The sequence below is a fragment of the Triturus cristatus genome, chromosome 6 (genome assembly GCF_964204655.1).
Source record: "Triturus cristatus chromosome 6, aTriCri1.1, whole genome shotgun sequence".
NCBI lineage: Eukaryota > Metazoa > Chordata > Amphibia > Caudata > Salamandridae > Triturus > Triturus cristatus.
The window spans coordinates 756,421,047-756,447,567 of NC_140589.1; positions in this window are offsets into that span (position 1 = coordinate 756,421,047).

Genomic DNA, 26,521 nt, shown 5'->3' on the forward strand with positions numbered 1-26,521 from the left:
TACCCACTTTACACATAGTGTACATGTAGTCCTCTTAGGCTCAATCACAGATTCACCTCCACTCCTCTCCTCTCTCTGAGGAACTACTGGTAGTCTTCCTTCTAAAAATGGTCAGTGACATCCCTGATGACATCACTGATGACATCTCGGACTGGACTGGGAGGGGGGCCACATGGCCAACCTCCCCATTATAAAAAAAAACATGGAAAGGCCGGCCCTGGGGGATGGGGTCCCCGGGGCCATAAATGGCCTGAGGAGGGGGGCCATGCAGCCCCCCTCTGGCCATGCCCTGGGGGATGGGGTTCCCAGGGCCGAATAATGCCTCGGGCAGGGGGCCACGAAGCCCCCTTCCATTTTTTTTAAATATTAAAAAAAATAGGGTGAGGCCCTGGGGATGGGGTCCCCAGGGCCAATAAAATAGGAAAGGAAGGGGGGCCACACAGCTCCCCTTCGTAAAAAAACAAAAAACACTCTGCAACGCAGCTCTGTGGCGCTTACTGGAGGTACATGGTGGGCTAATTGAACTGCAGGATTGAAGAGGAATGAATTCCCCAACTTAAAACACGCTACAGGGCGTGTTTGCACACGTCACCTCAGGCCCCCCTCCCTCCCTTCACTACTGTGCAAACGCACCCCCTGGCACATTGTAAGTTGGGGAAATAATTCCCCTTGAATACTGAGGGTCCCTGGGGGCCAAATAGCCCACCAGGTACCTCCAGTATGCGACAGGGAGCTGCGTTGCATAGAGGTGTTCTGAAGCAATGCCCCTTGTTACACCTTTCTGCAACGCAGCTCTGTGGCACTTACTGGAGGTACCTCGTGGGATAGATGGACCCCAGGGACCCTCAGGATTCGAGGGGACTTAATCTCCCAACTTAAAACATGCCACGGGCGCATTTGCACAGTGGTGAAGAGAGGGGGCGGGGCCTGAGGTGACATGTGTGCAAATACACCTTGTGACACGTTTAAAGTTGGGGAATTAATTCCTTTTCAATCCTGAGGGACCCTGGGGGCCAACTAGCCCACCAGGTGCTTCCAGTAAGCGCCACTGCGCTGCGTTGCAGAAAGGTGGTCCAGGTCATGTCCTTCTTTACACCTCTCTGCAACGCAGCTCTGTGGCGCTTACTGGAGGTACCTGGTGGGCTAGTTGGATCCCAGCGACCGTCAGGATTGAAGTGGACTTAATCCCCCAACTTAAAACGGCCACAGGGCGTGTTTGCACACATGTCACCTCAGGCCCCCCTCCCTTCACTACTCCACCGCCTCATTCTGCTCCTCCGTTGGTTCTTTCTGCACGTCTTGCTTCTTCCTGCACTTTTCTTCATCATTGTGGACTTCTGTTGCTTCTTTCTGCATTTCTTTTGCTTCTTTCTGTGCGTTTTTTCTTTTTTCTTCACATGTCCTACCTCAGTAGGCATAGTTAGAAACTAGCATTTGAAAAGCCTTTGAAATTCACTGAAAAAAACATATGTTTCAGGCATGTTATCGGTAGAAATTAGGATTTAAAAAAACTTTGAATTTCACTGGAAAAACCATGGGTTTCAGGCACGTTATAGTTAGAAATTAGCATTTAAAAAAACGTCGAAATTTACTGAAAAAACCATAGGTTTCAGGGGCATTATAGTTAGTTAGACATTTCACTTGTACAAAACACGTGAAATTCCCCTGTTATAGTTAGTTCAGCTAACTATAACTCGCGCCCCCGCAATGCACTGCTGATGATGTCACATATTACATCACTCATGACATGGTCAGTGACATCACTGATGACATCACTGATGACATCTCAAATCACATCACTGATGACATCATCCATGTGGAAATTTCATGCATTTTCTCACACCCTAATATAACTTTTGATACACCCACTCTAAATTACAGACTACCATTCTCAAAACCATAGACACTCAAACTCCAACAACTACATACCCACTCACTGATTCTTAGGTCTATACACACATCCACTCACTCACCCGTACAGTCACTCATACTTTTGGTCACTCAGTACAGGACTATCATATGGACTCATACACCTATATAGACACTCACACACCACCACTCATCCATAGAGGTACTCACACACCTAGTCAGTCATGGAAATAATTAATCACACTGCCATTTACTCAGATATACAGTTATACACACACCAGCTCAATTACTCATACAAATACTAGCACATTCTTACGCTCTTATACAATCAATGATACAAGCACACACTCATCCATACAGCCACTCTCACAATTACACATTCTCATTTGTAGCCAATTATTTACTCCAACACACATGTATACTACTTTTCACATATGCAGTTACTCACACATGTACCACTGTGATATACATTCACTCACTAACACACCCATACACACACTCACTCACCCATACAGTCCATCACAGATGCACTCTTGAAACCATGCACCCAGTGAATCACCCACCACCACATCTATGCTCAGATTCACACGCACCTCACCCATACAAACACTCAGGCACCCATATAGATACTCAGACAACAAATCAATAACCCATATAGACACTCATGTAGCTATTTGCAAACCCGTGCAGTCGCTTACACACCAACAGACACACGGATACAGACATTCACACAGTTTACTCACTAACCCATGCATTCAGAAAGATATGTTTAATCACTCACTTATAGAGTCAGTCACGTACCTACTAAATCAACCATTCAAAAACTTATACACCCACTCATTCCTCAATATGCCTTTCCCTATATATTAAACATATTTAAACTTTACTGAAACACACAGTCACTGGATGATGTCATCAGTGATGTCATTTCAGATGTCATCAGTGATGTCATCAGTGATGTCACTGACCATGTCATGAGTGATGTAATATGTGACATCATCAGAAGTGCATCACGGGGGCGCGAGTTATAGTTAGCTGAACAAACTATAATGGGGGAATTTCATGGGTTTTGTACGAGTGAAATGTCCAACTAACTATAACGCCCCTGAAACCTATGGTTTTTTCACTTAATTTCTATGGTTTTTTAAATGCTAATTTCTAACTATAACATCCCTGAAACCTATGTTTTTTTCAGTGAATATATATATATTTATATATATATATATATATATAAAAAATATTTTTATTACTTTCTGGCAGTCGCTAGTAGGTAGTTTTAGTTAGGATCTCATTTGTATTCATTTAGCGTTTTTCTTTTCCCAATATCTCTGGCGCCGGTTGACGAATCTTCGTGAAATTTTCAAAACTAATGGCCTGCTCTGGTCAGCTCTTCTCTTGGAAGTTTTGGCGTGATTCATCAAGGGGGATCCACAAAACACGTTTTCCCCCTGTTAGTTTCTATAGGAAAAATTGGAACAGGCTACAGCCTGAACTGCTGAACGGAATTACACCAAATTGGCAAAGAGGTAGCTCTTGGTTCAGAAAGAGCCCTTTTTTTAAATGGTGTAAATCTGTTCAGTAGTTCCCGAGCAATTAGCAAAAGAAAAAATATCGATATCTGAGCACCAAAGAGCATTCGCGAATCCTACCGAGCACAAGCTTAATTTTAATTGGCTGTCAACACTCCAAACCAAGAACTGTTGGCAGCCATCTTGTGACTCGGTAGAGCGGAGTCACAAGAATACAGTGAAAAAGTGGTTGAAAAGCCAGACAAGGAGGCAGGGTAGAAACACTCTGACCCCCTAGGTCTGCTTAGGGGGTCCCACAAGGACACCTACGGCCCAAAAAAACATTTTTTTTTTTAAAATAGCAGAATTCATGCTGGGGTCACGAAGCCAGCTGAGAAAAGAAAAAGAAGCGCGGCATCTCGTGCTTTGTTTTCGGAAGCCCCCAGGTTGGCGAGGTCCTGGGGCAATCGGGCTATGTAAATAAAGGGTGTCTAACCTTAGAATATTAATGTTTGCAATAACAGGGTGGCTCTTGCCTTTTCATTGCAAAAACTGCTTTTCTTTTTGGGAGTGCGAACAGGAAACCTGCTCTCTCTTCCAAGGAGCAAAGCAGTATTTGTTTTGGGCAAGGGGATATGCATATTAGCAGCTCCCCTTGTCCAAAAGCAATGCCGGCTCGCGCAGGAGGCGTGGATGCCGGCTGGGACCGTGGGGGCGTTGGGGCTCCCCCATGGTCCCAATGGGTATGCCTCGGTGGATGGAGTCCCCGAGGCAGAATTAAATAATTTAGAATCAGGAGCATTCTTTTTTTTTATTTTGTGCGTATAGAGTCGCGACTCCATCGCTTCCAGTGCGGCCCCCAGTGTTAAAGCGGTGGGTTCGAGACTCCAAACAAGAAATAAATAAATAAACAAGGTGCTATGTCGTTGTCCAAAAGCAATGCCGGCTCCCGAAGGAGGCAGGGAGCCGGCTGGGACCGTGGGGACTTTCGGGCTCCCCCACGGTCCCAATGGGTATGCCTCAGGGGATGGGGTCCTGAGGCAGAATTAAACAATTTGGAATGGGGGCATTCTTTTTTTTATATTTCACGTGCTTGGAGTCATAACTTCATCGCGTCCAGCGCGGGCCCTCAGTGTAAAAGCGGTGAGCTTGCGACTCCAAATGAGAAATAAATAAATAAATAAAGTAACAAGGCACTATGTCCTTATCCAAAAGGAATGCCGGCTCCCGAAGGAGGCGGGGAGCCGGTTGGGACCGTGGGTGCTTTGGGGCTCCCCCACAGTCCCAATAGGTATGCCTCGGGGGATGGGGTCCCCAAGGCAGAATTAAACATTTTAAAATAGGGGGCATGTTTTTAAAAATTTCGCGCTCTTTGAGTCGCGACTCCATTGCGTCCAGCGCGGCCCCCAGTGTAAAAGAAAATGTATGTTTTAAATAGGTAATATTAACTTATGAGGTATAGGGTGGCTCTAAAAAGAGCTCTTGTGTTTATTATGAGTTTCTTGTAACTACAGAGAAGTGTGGATGCAGAGCTTTAGGGTTTTGAGAAAGACTCTTTTTCCATCATCTGTAAAGTGAACTCCGTCACTCCTGTAGATGCCCTCCATATAAAAACGTAGATTGTTGTTATATATGGAACCCATTCTATGGTCCCTAAGATAAGCAGAAACAGCTTTATTGACATTTTTTCTAGCTTTCTCAATCTGTGGACAAAATTGATTTGACCCGTTGCATTTTTGTCTTTGGCATATGTTAGAGTAGACAAAGACAGTTTGAGGTAAAAGCAACATTAATTGTGCAAAAGTGTCCTTCATTAGCATTTCCAGACTTATCCCAGTCAATGTGCCTAGGTCATTGCCACCACCGTGCACAATCGTGAGGTCAGGGGGATGGAGATGCAAAGAGGTTTTAACCAAAGGCATCAACTGGTTCCACTTAAATCCTCTCTGCAATCCATTCAATGTCCACATTTTTCAAGGCTAGGTCTTTGTCAATATCTCTGCATTCAGCATACCTTTTGTACCAGAAAACACAGCTGTGCCCAACAATCCACACTGTAAGCATCTTGAAGTGCTGTCTGGAAGTAATGGAAAGATGTCTGTAGTTGAGGTAGTCACTTGGTGGAGTGAGAGGTATCTAAAATGGTGGAAAAGATGTACTTTTTAAAAAAGAAGAGAAATGATTGGCTGTTTAAGAACATTGTACTTTCAAAGTAGGGTGCATTTATCTTTTTTGATAATAGCATACTTCTTATTGGTTAGTAAAAAATGTTGGGAAGGTACAATTGAAAAGATAAGCTGATATTTTGGAAATGTCAACCACACCTGCTGTTTGCATTTGCAACATTGTATGGTGTACTTGAAAAAACGGTGAACTTGTGACCTGTCAGTGCAGTTGAGTGTTCAATGATTTGTTTCTATGGAAACTGGGATCAAGCAGAATGGGGGTAGGGTTAAAAGTTAATGGTGGCATTAAAGTGTGATTATGTAATTAAAATAAAACAAATATGTTGTTTAGAGTGACATTCCCCAAGTCATTGCTATGTTTAAAAATGGTGAATTATTCAAAAGTAGTGGTAAATTTATGTGTGGTATATATTTGAACTCCCATATCGATTCGCGGTCCCATCGCTTTGTTGCACGGTGGAGTCGCGACTTCTAAAAAACATACAGAGGCAGTTTGGTTAGTTTTAGAAGTCAGTTGGTAAGGGTTGATATGTCTAACCAATATAAATGTGTTTTAGAATTTGAAATAATCTGGGAAGCAATGTGATTTGTTACTGACATGTATTTGGGTGGAAAAAGAGAGGGAAACTTTGCATTACTGGTTTTGCTTTGCTGAGAGAAATGGTATACATTGATTGTGTGCATAAGAAAATCCATTCTGAGTTTCTGATATTTTATAGTCTACAAATCAATTTGGAAGGTAAGTTATAGATTTGTAAGGTGTATTCTGTGTTAAATTTATTTTTAAAGTAAAATAAATTCATGAATTTGAATGTTTGAAATATATTATTAAATGTACAGATGTTTCTTATAGTTTGTTCAAATGCAGTTAACTGTTGTTTGAAATACATTTTGTATAGTATTATGTGAATATTTGAATATGGATTACTGATTAAGGTAGTTTGGTTTAGTGTGTGGATATGTATTTGTACTATACCACATCATTTTAGCTGGTCCTTTAAGTTTTGATGTGGATTCAGACAAATATTAAGGAGTGCTTAGGGTTCTGTCTCATGTATCTTTGTAGTTGTGTATGTATTTTCATATGTCTTATACATTATATGATGTATGATGTATAAGAAAGAGTTGTTGTTGCTTTTTTTGTGGTAGGGTCCTGAGTGTGAGTACTAGTAGAATGGTGTAGATGCAGCACAAAACTGTGCTTTGAAGGATGTACATATAAGGTATTAATAAACAGGTTTCTTTTTTGTAGTTTTATGCCGCATAATTTTAGTTAGAATGGTGAAGATGCTGCACAAATGTGTTCTTTGAAAGATGCATATATAAGGTGTTATTAATTAGGCTTCTTTATTCTAGAATGTAGAAAGGTATAGTTGAATGATACCGCATAATTTTAGATAGATTTGTGAAGATAGAGCACAAATATCTGCTTTGAAAGATGATCAAGTAAGGTGTTATTAGGCTTCTTTTTTTATTCTGTACAAAAGTATTGTTGAATGATGCCACATCATTTTAGATAGAAAGGTGAAGATGCAGTATAAAAGTGTTGTTTTCATAGAAGCTCATATAAAGTGCTATTTATACAGTTATCAATGCAGCGGATGTGTATGTTTGCACTCATGAAATTAGCCAGTCAATTTTGATCTTGTCCTTTACTTACTCAGTGACTTACAGTTGACTTATATAATAGTGTGCTGCTTTGTAGTAGGCCAGGCCCACTGTCATACACTTATAAAAAAACTCCCAAATACTCACCATGCAGTCTTACAATGATGCAGGGGCTACATATGCAGTGCTGTAATCACTCAGGCATTCGTTCAGCACTGATGCAATCACTTAGGCACTGTCTGTGCACTTATGAAATCACTCACTCACCCGCTATCTACTTGAGTAATCCCCCATATATTACCCTTGCTGCCTAGGAATTACTCAGGGGTCTACTTGAGTAGTATTCTCTATAGTTATGGAATGATGCAGGCTGTTGCTTTGTGGCCATCTCATTACCTACACACTTCTCTTGCAGTCTTCAAATCACACATGCATTTCTGCTGCATTCAGATATTCACCTACGCAGTACTGAATGACTGATGAATCCCTTCAACTGCTACTTATACAGTTATCCATGCAGTGGATGTGTATGTTTGCACTCATGAAATTAGCCAGTCACTTTTCATCTTGTCTTGTACTTACACAGTGACTTACAGTTGACTTATGTAATAGAGTGCTGCTTTGTATTGGGCTAAGCCCAACTGTTATGCACCTATAAAAACACCCAATACTCACCATGCAGTCTTACAAAGATGCAGGGGCAACTTATGCAGTGCTGTAATCACTCAGGCATTACTTCAGCACTGATGCAATCACTTAGGCACTATCTGTGCACTTATGCAATCACCCACTCACCTGCTATCTACTTAAGTAATCCCCCAGACATTACCCTTGCAGCCTAGGAATCACTCAGGGATCTACTTGAGTAATATTCCCTACAGTTATGCACTGATGCAGGCTGTTGCTGTCTAGCCATCTCATTACCTACACACTACAATTGCAGTCTTCAAATCACACTTGCGTTTCTGCTTCATTCAGGTATTCACCTAGGCAGTACTCAATGACTGATGAATCCCCATAACTGCTACTTATAGAGTTATCCGTGCTCTGGATATGTATGTTTGCACTCATTAAATTAGTCAGTCACTTTTCATGTTGTCTTGTACTTACCCAGTGACTTACACTTGACTTATGTAATAGTGTGCTGCTTTGTATTGGGCAAGGCCATCTGTCATGCATTTATAAAAACACCCAAATACTCACCAGACAGTCTTACAATGATGCAGGGGCTATATATGCAGTACTGTAATCACTCAGGCATTACTTCAGCACTGATGCAATCATTTACACAGTATTTTTCTCCATCCCTCTTACCTCACTGTGCCCATCTGTTCCTCCTTTCTGTATGTAATTTGCCTGCTTCTGCAAATATGTTCTCTCTTTCTGCACCTTTGTTGGTTCTTTCTGGAGTGATCTGTCTTCTTCCTGCACCTCTTGCCTTTTATTTCACCCCTCTTCCCTCTTTTTGCACCTCTGGTCATTCTTATGCACTACTGTTGTTTCTTTCTATGACTTATTTTCAACATTTTGTATCTGTCTCATATAAGAATAACCATGACAAGAAAAGGAGAAAGGAAGAAATAACAAAGACAACAGTACTATTTAAAGGAAAAAGAAACACACAAATTAGATGAACTACAACATGTGGCAAAAAAGAAAAAGTCTTGTTGTAAGAGAACAAAGACATGTATTAAAAGAATTTCAAGGAGACTAAAAGATTTTGGAAATTGTGAAAATAGAAAGAATACCTGAACAATGAAAAAGAATAAAATGAAAAAAAGACAAATTAATAGAAATTCAGGAAATGAAAACAATAACAATGTTGAAAGAAGAAGGAAACAATTTAATGAAATTAGGAAATGCATGTATAAAAGTAGAGTACTACAACATTTGTTGAAACAAGGGAAGAAATATAAAAGAAGATCTGCATCTTTTTAAAAGAAAAAAGGATAAAGCAATGTATTCTATGAAGAAAAAAACTAAAAGGAAAAGGCTAATCAACAGAACAAACTTTTGTAATTTTTTTTGGGTGAATGGAAGCATACTTCTAGTTCTTAAACTTTTTTTAATGAAGAGAGCTATTTTCAAAATAATACATTAGTTCACGCAGTTGATACCAGTGGTCGTGGTTATGAAGTGAAGAACGGTTGTGCAAATGACAAAGAAAAGATGGTTCCTAGGAATATGGAAGAAGTGATAGCTGAAGAAGTTCAAGGGAGACGTACTCAAGCTCCAGTGTATACATGGGATTGTAGTAGTATTTGTAGTATACGACAGGAGTCTATTGATATTTTACCAAATTTCTTAAGAAATTATACTAAAAAAAGTATTAAACAAAAAATTAAGATGTTGCAAGGACTACATCCTTGCAAAATGAGAAAAAATACTGGCTTGCAAGGTCATTCTCTGACTTCTCTTTCTATAAAAGTGTGTCAAAATGTTTTTCATCATTTGAGAATGTTAGCAATACATCACACTCAAATGCGGAAGTTAGTAAGAAGATTGAACTATGTAAAAAGTCCAGCAATAATTTTAAGTGACTTAAACACTGCTCTTTTGCATGGGTCAGTATCAGATGTAAATAAAGTTTGTGATGAAATAGAGTTTTGTTACTTTGGTCCTGAACAGGAGTGTAGAGAAAGTGAGAGTGTGATAAGTGTAGCTGTTGAAGAAGCGATGGAATACAAAATTACGAAGTTTAAGGTAATTTGTTGTGAAAGACCAAACTATGGGGCCAATTCCGATCCTGGGAAAATTTCCCCCGTACGAATCGTATCTGGATTTTTTTTCGTACGAATCGTACAAGTAGCGTACAAACTGCCAAGTACAACTCACATGGGAAAAACTCCATATGAATCACATCCGGAACATTTTCCCACACGTCCTCGGGTCGGAAAATGTGTCCGACACATCCCCGGACGATTTACCGTAAGATTCAGAAAAATGAAGTCCGACCACGCAAGTACGATCACTCCCGTCCTTTCGATTTCACAACTGTATGGAGAAAACACCGTACAGACCGAACTCCTATAGCAACCATGGAGACATGTGCCCGCATACGCGCCGAACACCCCACCCCAGACCCCGTATGTATGCGCAGAACACCCCCCCAGCCCTCGTATGTACGCGCCGAACCCCCCCATCCCCCGCATGTACGCGCCAAACGCCCCCCAGCCGCGGATGTATGTGCCGAACCCCCACCAGTGTATGTATGGAGCGTACCCCCACCCGTGTATGTATGGAGCGTACCCACACCCCACCAGTGTATGTATGGAGCGTACCCCCACCCATGTATGTACGGACCGTACCTCCACCCGTGTATGCATGGAGCGAACCCACACCCCACCCGTGTATGTATGTAGCGTACCCACACCCCACCAGTGTATGTACGGACCGTAGCCCCACCCGTGTATATACGGACCATACCCCCACCCGTGTATGCATGGAGCGTACCAACTCCCCACCTGTGTATGTACGGACCGTACCCCCACCCGTGTATGAATGGAGCGTACCAATACCCCACCAGTGTATGCACGGACCGTACCCCCACCCGTGTATGAATGGAGCATACCAACACCCCACCAGTGTATGTACAGACCGTACCCCCACCCGTGTATGTACGGACCGTACCCCCACCCGTGTATGCATGGAGCATACCAACTCCCCACCCGTGTATGTACGGACCGTACCCCCACCCATGTATGTACGGACCGTACCCCCACCCGTGTATGCATGGAGCGTACCAACTCCCCACCCGTGTATGTACGGACCGTACCCCCACCCATGTATGAATGGAGCGTACCAACACCCCACCAGTGTATGTATGGAGCGTACCCCCACCCGTGTATGTATGGAGCATACCCACACCCCACCAGTGTATGTATGGACCGTACCCCCACCCGTGTATGAATGGAGTGTACCAACACCCCACCAGTGTATGTACGGAGCGTACACCCAGCCCCCCCTGTATGTACGGTGCGAAACACCACCACCGATGGACGGTGCAGACCAACACCCTGCCCGTGTCTGTACGCACCCTACCCCAGGCCCCCACACCAGCACCCTCACCCAACATCGCGCATGTACGAGTCGTACTAAGCCATAGCAAAGGACAGCACTGTACAACAACATGGCCCATGTACGCACCGTACAGACGCAAAAAACACTCGCACTGAACCAGGACAAACCAAAAAAACACAAGGAGAGTCAATTCGATGCACACAACACCACAAAACATGTCCAACAAGCCCAAATACATCCTATACACTGACCTGCAACTGACAAACAGGTAAACAGAGGCCCAAACCACTACCACTTCTTATAACACACCCACCCAAAGTTCAAACACAGCCATACCCACAAATGGACCAATAAAAAGGCCCAGCACACACGAACCATGATCCTTTGCAACAGATCCCCTACTGCCAGACCACAGAGACAACGCACTGCACCATACTACATACATCAATACACCTTACACTTGCACTCCTTCACACAACCACCATCACAAACACACCCTCATCACATTCACACACACACACCTGCACAACCACACTCACACCCCCACAACCAACCACACCCACACCCACACAACCATCCACACCCACACCCCACACCATGCCCACTAACAAGAATCCAAAGTTCACAAAGGAGGAGCTGGAGGTCCTTGTCGACGAAATCGTCAGAGTCGAGCCACAGCTCTTTGAAACATTGGTCAGACGGACCAGCATATCCGAAAAATCTGCCATGTGGGAGAGGATTGTCAATTCTGTGAATGCTGTTGGGTCCACCAGAGGGACCAGGCATGAGTGCCAAGCCAGGTGGTACGATCTGCGGAGGACGGTCCGCTGCAAAATAACGGACGAGCACAACAGGCCAACATCACTGGAGGAGGGCCGCCCCGCAGACTGGTACACTACCATCCCTGGGAGGAGAAGGTGATGGTACGCTGCCGCCGGTGGGAGTAGACGGAGTAGAAGGAGTCCAAGAGCCTGGTGAGTACACAAACAACTCACCTCACATGGGGGAACGCCATACACAACCAAAATACCAATCATGCACGCACCCCCCCCAAGCCAGCACCGTACACAACCACACTCCAAAAACACACACATGCCACTAGCGCCTCCATGCCCCATGCCCCAAGCAAGGCCATGCCAAGTCACAGGCCACACAAAACACCAACACAAGACAGGATGTCCCCGATGCCGGGAGGGTGGGCCTCAAAACTAACATAGAGCAACTCTGAAGCACACAACAATGCCCTCAGCCCATATGGCTTAGGGCACAGCCATACAAACAGTGTGTCCCCACACAGTACTGTTTTGCCTGCTAATGGTGGCCGCGTTGCAGGACGACATGGGTATGAAGGCACAATTTGCACATAACAGCAGCTAATGAAGACGCATCACTCTGAAAGAGTGTCAGCACACACCGCCACAGCAGCAGCGCAGACTCAGACCCTCCGCCCAATGGGTGCCCGCAGAGAAGAAACAAACCCACATGAACAAGCCAATGGCCTTTGAAAGACCTGCAAACTGTGTGTGCCCAGGAAGCTGGGCTGAGGTGACAGAGGGTGACACACAGAGGGAGGGAGAGGGGGAGAGAGAGGGACGGAGACAGAGGTGGACACAGGGAGACAGACAGAGGGAGGGAGGAGGCTGACAGAGGGAGGGAGAAAGGGAGACAGAGGGAGATGGACAGTGGGAGGAGGGTGACAGAGGGAGGGAGAAAGTGAGACAGAGGGAGACGGACAGAGAGAGGAGGCTGACAGAGGGAGGGAGAAAGTGAGACAGAGGGAGACGGGACAGCGGGAGGAGGCTGACAGAGGGAGGGAGAAAGGGAGACGGACAGAGCGAGGAGGCTGACAGAGGGAGGGAGAAAGGGAGACAGAGGGAGACGGGACAGCGGGAGGAGGCTGACAGAGGGAGGGAGAAAGGGAGACGGACAGCGGGAGGAGGCTGACAGAGGGAGGGAGAAAGGGAGACGGATTGAGGGAGGAGGCTGACAGAGGGAGGGAGAAAGGGAGACAGAGGGAGATGGACAGTGGGAGGAGGGGTGACAGAGGGAGGGAGAAAGTGAGACAGAGGGAGACGGACAGAGGGAGGAGGCTGACAGAGGGAGGGAGAAAGGGAGACAGAGGGAGATGGACAGAGGGAGGAGGCTGACAGAGGGAGGGAGAAAGGGAGACAGAGCGAGATGGACAGTGGGAGGAGGCTGACAGAGGGAGGGAGAAAGGGAGACGGACAGAGGGAGAAGGCTGACAGAGGGAGGGAGAAAGTGAGACAGAGGGATACGGGACAGTGGGAGGAGGGTGACAGAGAGAGGGAGAAAGGGAGAAGGACAGAGGGAGGAGGCTGACAGAGGGAGGGAGAAAGGGAGACAGAGGGAGACCAAATCACCCTTGGGTGGTGTGGCCATGTCTGCTCGTCAGCAGGTGGACTGTGTGCATGTAGACAAGGTTTGGCAGTGCGTGAACCCCCCCTTCAACCTTTGATAAACACTGGGCCATGTGTCAATCTGTGCACGAGTACATCCGTGCTGCAGGCACAAACATAACCTTACACCCACCCACTGTGTTTGTCAGAACCCTGTCACAAATGGTTAATTTACCTACCTGCATTCTCAAATAGCATGGAAAAAACACCATTTTGCCACGTACAGTGCAACACGTAAGGCGGCTCTGCATGGCTTGCTACGCCCGCTCACTACACTGCTGACTGCGTTCCCAAAAGATGCATCAACTAAGATCGTGTCACACATAGGTAAAGTGTCGAAAGCTGTGGCCAAGGGACATACCCATGCACAAGTGCACTGTGAGAGGAATGCTAGCCAAATCCAACCACCCAGAGGAACTGTGCCAAATCAAAAATGAATGAAACATGGATGTCGCATGTAACACAATTAACACTGTCTCTCTCACACACAGGTCAACGTCGTCGATCTCCCCCCAACACTGGGGGGGAAGACTCACAGGACCAGGCTCTGCGTGAAGAGTACCCCACCAGCAGCGACGACTCTCACCACTCCGTGGATGACCCAGACCAACCTGGCCCCTCTGATGTCCAACCACCTGCAGCACCTGTGTCACGTACAACTGTGCCAACCACCACCCCCATTCCTGCCACATCCCAGGAGACACCCAGGAGCCCTACCCGCACACAACAACACAGCCAGTCTGTCCAGGAGGGACAAGGTGCTCCGGGCACCCAGGAGGAGGCAGGCGACACCGCAAATGCCATCCCTCAGGTGTCCCGGAGACCCGATGTGCCCACAACGGCAGGCCAGGCGCAAATGGGCAGGGGTGGTGGGAGTGGAGGACGGCGGAGGCGCGAACCTGACCAGTTGGCTCAGGAACCGGTAATGTCACACGTCAGCACCATCCTCGACTCATACCGGCGTGACACCAGGGGCATCAGCCAGGTTGTGTCCACCCTCGAGGAGATGAAGACCCTGCAGGCCGAGCAACATGCCAGTCAACAGCGACACCAAGGACAGATGGAGGCAAGACTGGCTGCGCTCATGGCGGTGCAAATGGACATGACCCGTGTACTCCGTCGGATTGCCGAAAACATGGGCAACCCTCCCTGTGCCACCAGGCGAAGAACATCACCATCAATACAAAGAAAACTGTGAGTCTGAGACAATAAGTGACCTTAGAAAAGCTACACCATCAATACTAAACAATGAAAGTGTTCATACCAAAATATCACACTGAATATATACATGCATTAAAGATCTATAAATGCATCAAAGGTTCCCATCACCCACACAAGGTGGCTTGCTTCATCATTTGGGAAACCAGGGACTTGTCTGAGAACCAGACACCACCAGGTGAACGTGGATCAGGGTTCAAAGTTTGTCCCGGATGCAACTATGAAAATGTTGCTCCAATGGAAGAAACCACTCTGGAAAATGATATGGGGGGATGTGTGCAGTGCGAGAAAAATAAATGTGATGCGATAAAATTGGAAAACAAGGCACAGAAAAATGTATTAAAGTGCTGCCTTGATACCAAATTAAAACAGTGCTTGTGACAGTTTTAACAAATAACTGTGTTTGAACTGGTCTACATGTTTCAGCTATGGGTAAGTTCTGCCCCAGCTTTCGTCAGGACCATTATGAGCTACTGCATCTTATACGTGAACAAAACAGGTAGATCATACAACCTGAACCTATATTAGGTCTGGGAGAAATTACCTGTGAAAGTGGAAAAAAACACAATAAGAAGTAATACAACAATAGTGCAGCATTGTAATTAATAAGTCACAGAACGCATAAAGTTGTTGTTCAATTGTGCGAAATACATATTAGTATAAGCACCCCATCAAAACAGTAAAGATGCTAGTGATTTAACATTTACCCGAACAAGTCTGGGTATGCGCCTCGCCTCACCTGGCAACTGCTCAGGCTTCAGGAGGCACCGCTCTAAGAAATGAATAAATAAATGAAAGGTATGGTCCAAATTTAGAGTGACACAATACCTAAAAATAGATGAAAACGCTTATCCTGTAGAACCAATGGGTGAAAAGACTGAAGGTCTGCCCTCGAGAAGAACCAATGCCCTATCTGGGCGTAATGTCCAAATATTCATAACAGTTGCTTAGTGGTAATAAAACCTACTGTGGTGTTGTTGGACCGTATCTACAATGTAAGAAATAATATATACAAAAACGGTATCATGTCTCGTGTTCTTGAGTGCATACGAGACGAGGGGACTAACTGAAACTATAGTCTTGTAGAATGTCTCATATTCAGGTAGAGACAGTGGTGCTCGCTATACTCATAGTGAGGTAATCTATCTCAAAAACCGGCACTTGAGTGGGAGTGTGTCTACCCTCTGATAAATGGCCCGTGACTAACAGGCGAAAGGGTCGTATATTCGGTTTTAGCAAAACGTGTGCGCACAGATCTTACCTCTCCGTCGGTACCTCAGACGGCTGCTGAGTCAGAAGGGGATGTAAACGTTCATAATGGTGTCAGTCTTTATACAGCACAGACCGGTGATGTCGCGTCAGCGTGGAAAGGAAGGCGCCAGGAGATGACGTCGTTACACATGACCCAAGTATCATGGGAGTTGTAGTCATTTACCCCAAAAAACCCGGAAACTCCACCAAACAAAAAAATATTTGTTCGTGAAGATTTGCGGGTGTATAAGAATGGTATTTGGTGGCATATTAAAACCAAATAATCCTAGTTTATGTTGTTTTATGTTGAACCAAAAGGGGGGCACAATGATGACGCAAGGCGTCTTCAGGTATAACCCAGATTACTATGGGAAATGTAGTCATTGATAACAAGTGTGCAACCAGATCTACCCGATAGTTTAATAACCGTTTATGGGGAAATTGCAGGTGTGTCAGACAAATATTAAATGGCATGATGTATAGTAGTTGTTTACAATAAAGTTTGGCAATCTCAACACTGGGTATGGGCTCTCAGAAAGAGATCTGAGATGGCATAAAAAGGTTAACATTACCCTGAGTGGTACAAATAGCAAGACAACACTAGACCACATCGAACAAGTAGTGGCTAGAGAAATGTGGGTAGAAATCCACAAAATTGGAAACTACTCAGGTCGTGAAACTGGGAAAAAATTGTCTATACAGATTATAGGTTGCCACCCAAGAGTACTCATTACTGCTGGTTCATCACAGCGATGTCCATGGACCTCGCTCTTGAGTTTAAACACCCATTTCTCCTCTCTGAGAAAAAGAAATTGCTTTATGTCACTGATATGTGATGGAATGAAAGGTTGTTCCAGAATGAGCCATCTCAAATCCTCAGGTTTGTGATTAAGGGCAAGAAAATGACTGGTCAATCTGGTCGCTTGTTTATTGCATCTTATGGTACTCTTGTGTTCACTGATACGAATTTTGATCTTGCGCGTTGTCATACCAATGTATCGAAGTGAACAAGGGCATGTTATCTGGTAAATCACTTTTTCAGAATTGCATTTCGTATGCTTGCGTAAAATCCAGGGTTTAGCCAACCCTAGATCAACCAATTTGATTTGTTGTGTCTGAGGGCATACAGAACAGGAGCCACACGGATAGTGGCCCTGTACTGGTGGCAGGTCCCAAAGTGCTGATGCTCCTAAAGCTGGTTTGGTTTTAGGTCTTGTGTGGACAAGGTTGTCACGCAAACTGGCCCCTCGTTTGAAGGAAAACAAAGGGAGTGGAATCTTGTCATTTCCAACGTTGAGGATGTGCCAATGTTTACGTACTGACTTTTGTACACTATTAGATAATGTACTGAAAGTGGTAACTAACGTCATCCTAGTCAAGGGTTCCTTAGGACCTGAACGTTCAAGTAAAGCATCTCTGTTGTTGTTGGACGCCCGTTTGTAGGCTTGTTTCACCAAATGAGTAGGATATTGTCTGGCTTTAAGTGGTTTAGAGAGTTCATCAGCATGAAATAAAAACCTGTCTTTCGTGGAACAATTCCTGCGGATGCGTAGGAACTGTCCTACTTGCAGATTCTGTCGGAGGGATTTGGGATGGTGACTATGAAAACTCAGGAGAGAATTCTTCGTCTGAGGTTTTTTATATAGTTCACTTCCCAAAGAGCCTAGTGTAGGGTAGATGGTGATGTCCAGAAAGGGGAGTCTAGTCTTATCATGCGTGACTGTGAAATTCAAAAAGTTGTTTTGAGAATTCAGCCAAGAATGAAAATCTAGTAGGGTAGCCACGGTCCCGTGCCAAACTACCAAGATATCATCTATATATCTCTTCCAACAGGCTATCTGCCCGTGGAAGGGATTCTGGTCAGTGAGCACAATATCCTGTTCGAAGCAGTGAACATAGAGGTTGGCCAGACTGGGTGCGAAAATACTCCCCATAGATGTACCGGAGACTTGGAGAAAGATGGTTTCTTCAAACCTTAAGAAGTTCTCCGTCATCGCCAGTCTGGCACATTCCATGATAAAATGTGTGGGTGTTATGGTGTCACAGTCTCTGTTGTCCAGGAGACCCCTGATGACTTCAAGGGTCTCCTCTTGGGGAATGCAAGTATATAATGATTCCACATCGAAACTGACCAACAGGTCAGTCTCGATATTGAAGGCAATCTGTGGCAATAGTCGTAAGACATCTTTAGTGTCTTGTAGAAAGGTAGGCATTTCCCTGACCATGGGTCTAAGGAAAAAATCAACAAAAGTTGATAAAGGTTCCAAAAGTGATCCTATACCAGATATGATGGGACGTCCCGGTGGTGGTCTTGTTGTTTTGTGTATTTTGGGCAGTATATAAAAATACGGCATGATTGGAAATTTAGTGATAAGGAACTCGGATTCTTGTGGAGTAATCCAGCCTGACTCTCTCGCTTCACTGACAAGATCATGAATCTCAATAGATAGTCTTGTGGTAGGATCCTCTGTAAGGACTCGGTATGATTTACTGTCATTGAGTTGTCTAAGGCACTCTTCTCGATAAGTAATGGTATCAAGAATGACTATAGCCCCGCCTTTGTCGGCGGGCTTGATGGTAATACTCTCATCATTCTGGAGAGTTTGCAAAGCCTGTTTCTCAATGTTGGGTAGATTATGATATACTCGATCCTTCTTAGAGTCAAGTAGAGTGATGTCGTGTATGACTGCTTGCTCAAAAACTTTCACCTGGTCTGGTGTGAGATGAGCAGGAGGATTGAAATTGGAAGGTGGTTTTAAACCCGTGTTGGAAGAGTGCATATGGTCAGACGTATCTTCGTTCGTCGCGTCTTTGTTCTTAAAGAAAAAATGCAGACGTATTTTTCTGAAAAACTTCTCAATCTCTTGTCTTAGTTGGAAGGGATCACCCATATTAGTAGGTACAAAACCTAGACCTCTATTGAGGACATTCAGTTCTGCTGGAGTGAGTGTCCTCTGACTTAGATTCACAACTAAATCGTCGCATCTGTACTTTGCCCTGCTTGTGGTGTATTCTTCCTGTTGCGGGTGTTCTGTTGGGGTTGATCTGGTTGCCAGTATACATGTTGTTGTGTCTCCCCTCTCCTTCTGCCCCTGTTTCATCCTCGGCCTTGTCCTAAAAAAGGCTGGCCAAAGAATGGTGGTCCAACACGGGTTTAAAACCACCTTCCAATTTCAATCCTCCTGCTCATCTCACACCAGACCAGGTGAAAGTTTTTGAGCAAGCAGTCATACACGACATCACTCTACTTGACTCTAAGAAGGATCGAGTATATCATAATCTACCCAACATTGAGAAACAGGCTTTGCAAACTCTCCAGAATGATGAGAGCATTACCATCAAGCTCGCCGACAAAGGCGGGGCTATAGTCATTCTTGATACCATTACTTATCGAGAAGAGTGCCTTAGACAACTCAATGACAGTAAATCATACCGAGTCCTTACAGAGGATCCTACCACAAGACTATCTATTGAGATTCATGATCTTGTCAGTGAAGCGAGAGAGTCAGGCTGGATTACTCCACAAGAATCCGAGTTCCTTATCACTAAATTTCCAATCATGCCGTATTTTTATATACTGCCCAAAATACACAAAACAACAAGACCACCACCGGGACGTCCCATCATATCTGGTATAGGATCACTTTTGGAACCTTTATCAACTTTTGTTGATTTTTTCCTTAGACCCATGGTCAGGGAAATGCCTACCTTTCTACAAGACACTAAAGATGTCTTACGACTATTGCCACAGATTGCCTTCAATATCGAGACAGACCTGTTGGTTAGTTTCGATGTGGAATCATTATATACTTGCATTCCCCAAGAGGAGACCCTTGAAGTCATCAGGGGTCTCCTGGACAACAGAGACTGTGACACCATAACACCCACACATTTTATCATGGAATGTGCCAGACTGGCGATGACGGAGAACTTCTTAAGGTTTGAAGAAACCATCTTTCTCCAAGTCTCCGGTACATCTATGGGGAGTATTTTCGCACCCAGTCTGGCCAACCTCTATGTTCACTGCTTCGAACAGGATATTGTGCTCACTGACCAGAATCCCTTCCACGGGCAGATAGCCTGTTGGAAGAGATATATAGATGATATCTTGGTAGTTTGGCACGGGACCGTGGCTACCCTACTAGATTTTCATTCTTGGCTGAATTCTCAAAACAACTTTTTGAATTTCACAGTCACGCATGATAAGACTAGACTCCCCTTTCTGGACATCACCATCTACCCTACACTAGGCACTTTGGGAAGTGAACTATATAAAAAACCTCAGACGAAGAATTCCCTCCTGAGTTTTCATAGTCACCATCCCAAATCCCTCCGACAGAATCTGCCAGTAGGACAGTTCCTACGCATCCGCAGGAATTGTTCCACGAAAGACAGGTTTTTATTTCATGCTGATGAACTCTCTAAACAACTTAAAGCCAGACAATATCCTACTCATTTGGTGAAACAAGCCTACAAACGGGTGTCCAACAACAACAGAGATGCTCTACTTGAACCTTCAGGTCCTAAGGAACCCTTGACTAGGATGACGTTAGTTACCACTTTCAGTACATTATCTAATAGTGTACAAAAGTCAGTACGTAAACATTGGCACATCCTCAACGTTGGAAATGACAAGATTCCACTCCCTTTGTTTTCCTTCAAACGAGGGGCCAGTTTGCGTGACAACCTTGTCCACACAAGACCTAAAACCAAACCAGCTTTAGGATCATCAGCACTTTGGGACCTGCCACCAGTACAGGGCCACTATCCGTGTGGCTCCTGTTCTGTATGCCCTCAGACACAACAAATCAAATCGGTTGATCTAGGGTTGGCTAAACCCTGGATTTTACGCAAGCATACGAATTGCAATTCTGAAAAAGTGATTTACCAGATAACATGCCCTTGTTCACTTCGATACATTGGTATGACAACACGCAAGATCAAAATTTGTATCAGTGAACACAAGAGTACCATAAGACGCAATAAACAAGCGACCAGATTGACCAGTCATTTTCTTGCCATTAATCACAAACCTGAGGATTTGAGATGGCTCATTCTGGAACAACCTTTCATTTCATCACATATCAGTGACATAAAGCAATTTCTTTTTCTCAGAGAGCAGAAATGGGTGTTTAAACTCATGAGCGATGTCCAGGGATTAAATGATCAAATACCATGGACATCGCTGTGATGAACCAGCAGTAATGAGTACTCTTGGGTGGCAACCTATAATCTGTATATACAATTTTTTCCCAGTTTCACGACCTGAGTAGTTTCCAATTTTGTGGATTTCTACCCACATTTCTCTAGCCACTACTTGTTCGATATGGTCTAGTGTTGTCTTGCTATTTGTACCACTCAGGGTAATGTTAACCTTTTTATGCCATCTCAGATCTCTTTCTGAGAGCCCATACCCAGTGTTGAGATTGCCAAACTTTATTGTAAACAACTACTATACATCATGCCATTTAATATTTGTCTGACACACCTGCAATTTCCCCATAAACGGTCATTAAACTATCGGATAGGTATGGTTGCACACTTGTATTCAATGACTACATTTCCCATAGTAATCTGGGTTATACCTGAAGACGCCTTGCGTCATCATTGTGCCCCCCTTTTGGTTCAACATAAAACAACATAAACTAGGATTATTTGGTTTTAATATGCCACCAAATACCATTCTTATACACCCGCAAATCTTCACGAACAAATATTTTTTTGTTTGGTGGAGTTTCCGGGTTTTTTGGGGTAAATGACTACAACTCCCATGATACTTGGGTCATGTGTAACGACGTCATCTCCTGGCGCCTTCCTTTCCACGCTGACGCGACATCACCGGTCTGTGCTGTATAAAGACTGACACCATTATGAACGTTTACCTCCCCTTCTGACTCAGCAGCCGTCTGAGGTACCGACGGAGAGGTAAGATCTGTGCGCACACGTTTTGCTAAAACCGAATATACGACCCTTTCGCCTGTTAGTCACGGGCCATTTATCAGAGGGTAGACACACTCCCACTCAAGTGCCGGTTTTTGAGATAGATTACCTCACTATGAGTATAGCGAGCACCACTGTCTCTACCTGAATATGAGACGGTTATCTTAACATTCTACAAGACTATAGTTTCAGTTGGTCCCCTCGTCTCGTATGCACTCAAGAACACAAGACATGATACCGTTTTTGTATATATTATTTCTTACATTGTAGATACGGTCCAACAACACCACAGTAGGTTTTATTACCACTAAGCAACTGTTATGAATATTTGGACATTACGCCCAGATAGGGCATTGGTTCTTCTCGAGGGCAGACCTTCAGTCTTTTCACCCATTGGTTCTACAGGATAAGCGTTTTCATCTATTTTTAGGTATTGTGTCACTCTAAATTTGGACCATACCTTTCATTTATTTATTCGTTTCTTAGAGCGGTGCCTCCTGAAGCCTGAGCAGTTGCCAGGTGAGGCGAGGCGCATACCCAGACTTGTTCGGGTAAGTGTTAAATCACTAGCATCTTTACTGTTTTGATGGGGTACTTATACTAATATGTATTTCGCACATTTGAACAACAACTTTATGCGTTCTGTGACCTAGTAATTACAATGCTGCACTATTGTTGTATTACTTCTTATTGTGTTTTTTTCCACTTTCACAGGTAATTTCTCCCAGACCTAATATAGGTTCAGGTTGTATGATCTACCTGTTTTGTTCACGTATAAGATGCAGTAGCTCATAATGGTCCTGACGAAAGCTGGGGCACAACTTACCCATAGCTGAAACATGTAGACCAGTTCCAACACAGTTATTTGTTAAAACTGTCACAAGCACTGTTTTAATTTGGTATCAAGGCAGCACTTTAATACATTTTTCTGTGCCTTGTTTTCCAATTTTATCGCATCACATTTATTTTTCTCGCACTGCACACATCACCCCATATCATTTTCCTGAGTGGTTTCTTCCATTGGAGCAACATTTTCATAGTTGCATCCGGGACAAACTTTGAACCCTGATCCACGTTCACCCGGTGGTGTCTGGTTTTCAGACAAGTCCCTGGTTTCCCAAATGATGAAGCAAGCCACCTTGTGTGGGTGATGGGAACCTTTGATGCATTTATAGATCTTTAATGCATGTATATATTCAGTGTGATATTTTGGTATGAACACTTTCATTGTTTAGTATTGATGGTGTAGCTTTTCTAAGGTCACTTATTGTCTCAGACTCACAGTTTTCTTTGTATTGATATGTAGGATTGGGATTATTTACTGTTTGAGTCTTTAAACTTATGTCCCCTAGAACCCCTACTCTATTTTTGTGATATTTTTCTATTGTTGTTTGAAGAACATCACCACCCACAGGGAGGGATCAGGAGGAGGAGGATTCATCCGACGGAGCATCACAAGCATCGTCACGGCCTGCTTCTGAGGGTCCCCGCAGGAGGGTGGGTCATCCACGCAAAAGACCGTGAGAGTCAGCGGAACATCACCATCTCCCAGTTCACCTGGCCTGGCATCTGGCCCTCTGGCCCAACAGCAGCACATCAGCAAATGACATTCTCTTCCACATGGCCTTGCTGGTCCCTGTCTGACCAATGTAGACAAAGACTGTGGCATAGACTCTGATGACTTTCAATGGCAAGGATACCAACTCCCCCTGTGAACTTTGGATTCTACACTCTCGCCAAGCACCTCTTGTCATCCCCCCAAACACGTGCCCCACCACAAATAAAAATCATCACAATCACCAGATGATGCCGTCATTTTGCATTATTCCACTACATGTGTGTGTTGTAAAGTCAAACCATGCCTGATTTTAGTAGTAACTCCAACTATCCATACCCTGGGGTCTGAGTCTGGCACAGGACACACATGGGTCACAATGTATCATCCAAGACAGACATGGAGCACCATACTCACCCGTGATGGGCCCAACCAGCTGAGGGGGTGCCCGCACAACTGTGCCTACAGACCTATTTAGAAGAGCAACAGTCATGCGCAGAGGTCAGGCATCATGTGGAGTGTCCTGGGGTGCTACCGCCAGGTATGTGTAGACACGTGGCAGAACCATGTCCTGCATGCTTGAGTCAGGTGGATGTGGAGAATGGTGGGCCGGCCAAGGTTGGATGCATGGAGATGGCACAATGGGGTGTTGGATCACAGTGCCACAAGGTTGTGTTGTGGTTGTGGGCTGCATCCTGAGTGTGTGCGTGGATTGAGAAGGTCATCCTGCAGCTGGCGTGATCCACTCCCCCCATCTCTGTTGGACGTTGATGTGGCCTGGTCGCCGGATGTAGAAGCAGAGCTGTGCAGATGCACCCTGGATGTGGACAAGTATCATGGGTTTTGTAACGCACATGTCCGTAGAGTGCAGGGTAGGATTAGACACGGATGTCGTAGTTGACCTGGGGGATGGTCTCCCTCTTGCCTTGAGGTGGATGGAACTGGGGATCTTGTGCATAATGCAGAGTGTGCTGCCGCATGAAGCACAGATGCTGCTGATCAGCATAGCACATGTCAGCGAGCAATCCATGATGAACACCAGCTCGTTTGCGCGGACACTGGGTGCCCTTGCTGCAGGGCCTTCAGCAGGATGCGCCATGTCAAGAAAACAATGCTACAAGTAGCACACAAAGACAAGGATCTCAGGAAGGAACTATGCAAAAGGTGTATGTCAAGGAAGGAATGTCTGGTTCAACATGGCACACACACACACACAAAGGATTCACATGCAGCACAGTGGCCGTCGTGGATACTGACATGCCACAATACCTACACAGCCATGGACATCATGCACAATACAGATTCTAATCCCTGACAAACAGCTTGCATCTTGCTACTCTACACATAGACTCATATGCACCATCTCTGAGAACAATGCCAGACATGCCGCATGCACAGTGGCAACAGACCACCATTGACAGAGATGAGGCACCTTGGAGGCAGAGGGACACCTTTATTTCTCATGTGTGTTGGAATGCTAATGCAACTCTGTCAACACATACACAGGTCATGTGGATGAACACGTGGGACCAACACTGGCACCCCCCTTTGCACCACAGATGCTGGAAATCCATAGCTCTGGCACACAAGTGACGGGTTACAGCTAAACACCCCCTGCTGCTCACGGAGAGGCTGCTATACACCATTGAGCCCCTAATGGGGAATTCACACACCATGTCAACCCAGTGCAACCCGTATGTTTCCGAGGGCAGTGTTACACACATTGATGGCTTCATCACAATCCACAATCCCATTACAGATGACTGTCCCCAAGTCTGACCATCAATTCAGGTGAATTCAGCTCCATGTCATGTGCCCCATGGTGATTCTACATGTATGTAAAGTATCCAAACATGAACAGGAGCAGTGCACATACATTCAAAACAAATACCACTCCCAAACAGCCGTGCTGCATCCCTTACCCTAAGGAGATTTTCAAACTTGTCCGTGCATGTAACGCTGATTCAGCACATGTTGCTGTGTTCATGAGGAATAGCAGGAGCACAACAATGCCACCAGCAGACAGCATGCGCAAGTACCTGTGGATGAGAGACACACCAGAAGTCAGCCAAAAGAAGCACATCCGCATGCATGTGCATGTACTCGACACGTATAAGGTTGTCAACATGCTAGTTGACAATGATGACTCGGGAAAAACATTCTTCCATTGCACCATCACTTGAGTGACACATCCAAACACACCTTTGACTCACTTGGCAGACATGCAGATGTACACACACATTGCAACACATGCCACACACGGCCAAATGCGTGCACACTCAGACACTGGAACTCACCACTAAGCAAAGAAGTTGCGTATGAGCCGACTCCGGATGCCCTCTACCGCCTCCTCCTCCTCCACATCACTTGCCTCGTGACCAAGCCCTTCATCCTCCACGGGTGGATGGTCCTGCTCATCTGGATCCAGGATGAGTGGCACAGCTTTCTACACTGCCATGTTGTGCAGCATGCAGCACACAAGGAAGATCTTGCAGACCTTCACCTGTGCATATGGGAGTGCGCCACCGGTCTTGTGGAGGCAACGGAATGGGCTCTTCAGGAGGCCAAACGTCCTCTCTATCACTCGCCTGGTCCGCCCATGGGCGTTGTTGTAGCGGTGATCGGCAGCCTTGCTGGGGTTGCGGAGAGGCGTGATCAGCCATGGCATGTTGGGATAGCCAGCGTCCCCTACATGGAAACATCATGGACAACAGTGGGTCAGGAGAAGCAGTAAGACAGGAAGATGACGTTAAATACAGGACTGCCAGAGTATACCCACCAACAATACATGCTCGTTCGTTGCGCAGCTGCAGCATCATTTCAGGCACCCTGCTACGCCTCATGATGTAGGCATTGTGTGCTGATCCTGGAAAACGAGCACAGACATGTGAAATCACCATGTTGGCAAGACACACCACAAGGGCATTAATGGAGTGGTAATGCTTGCGG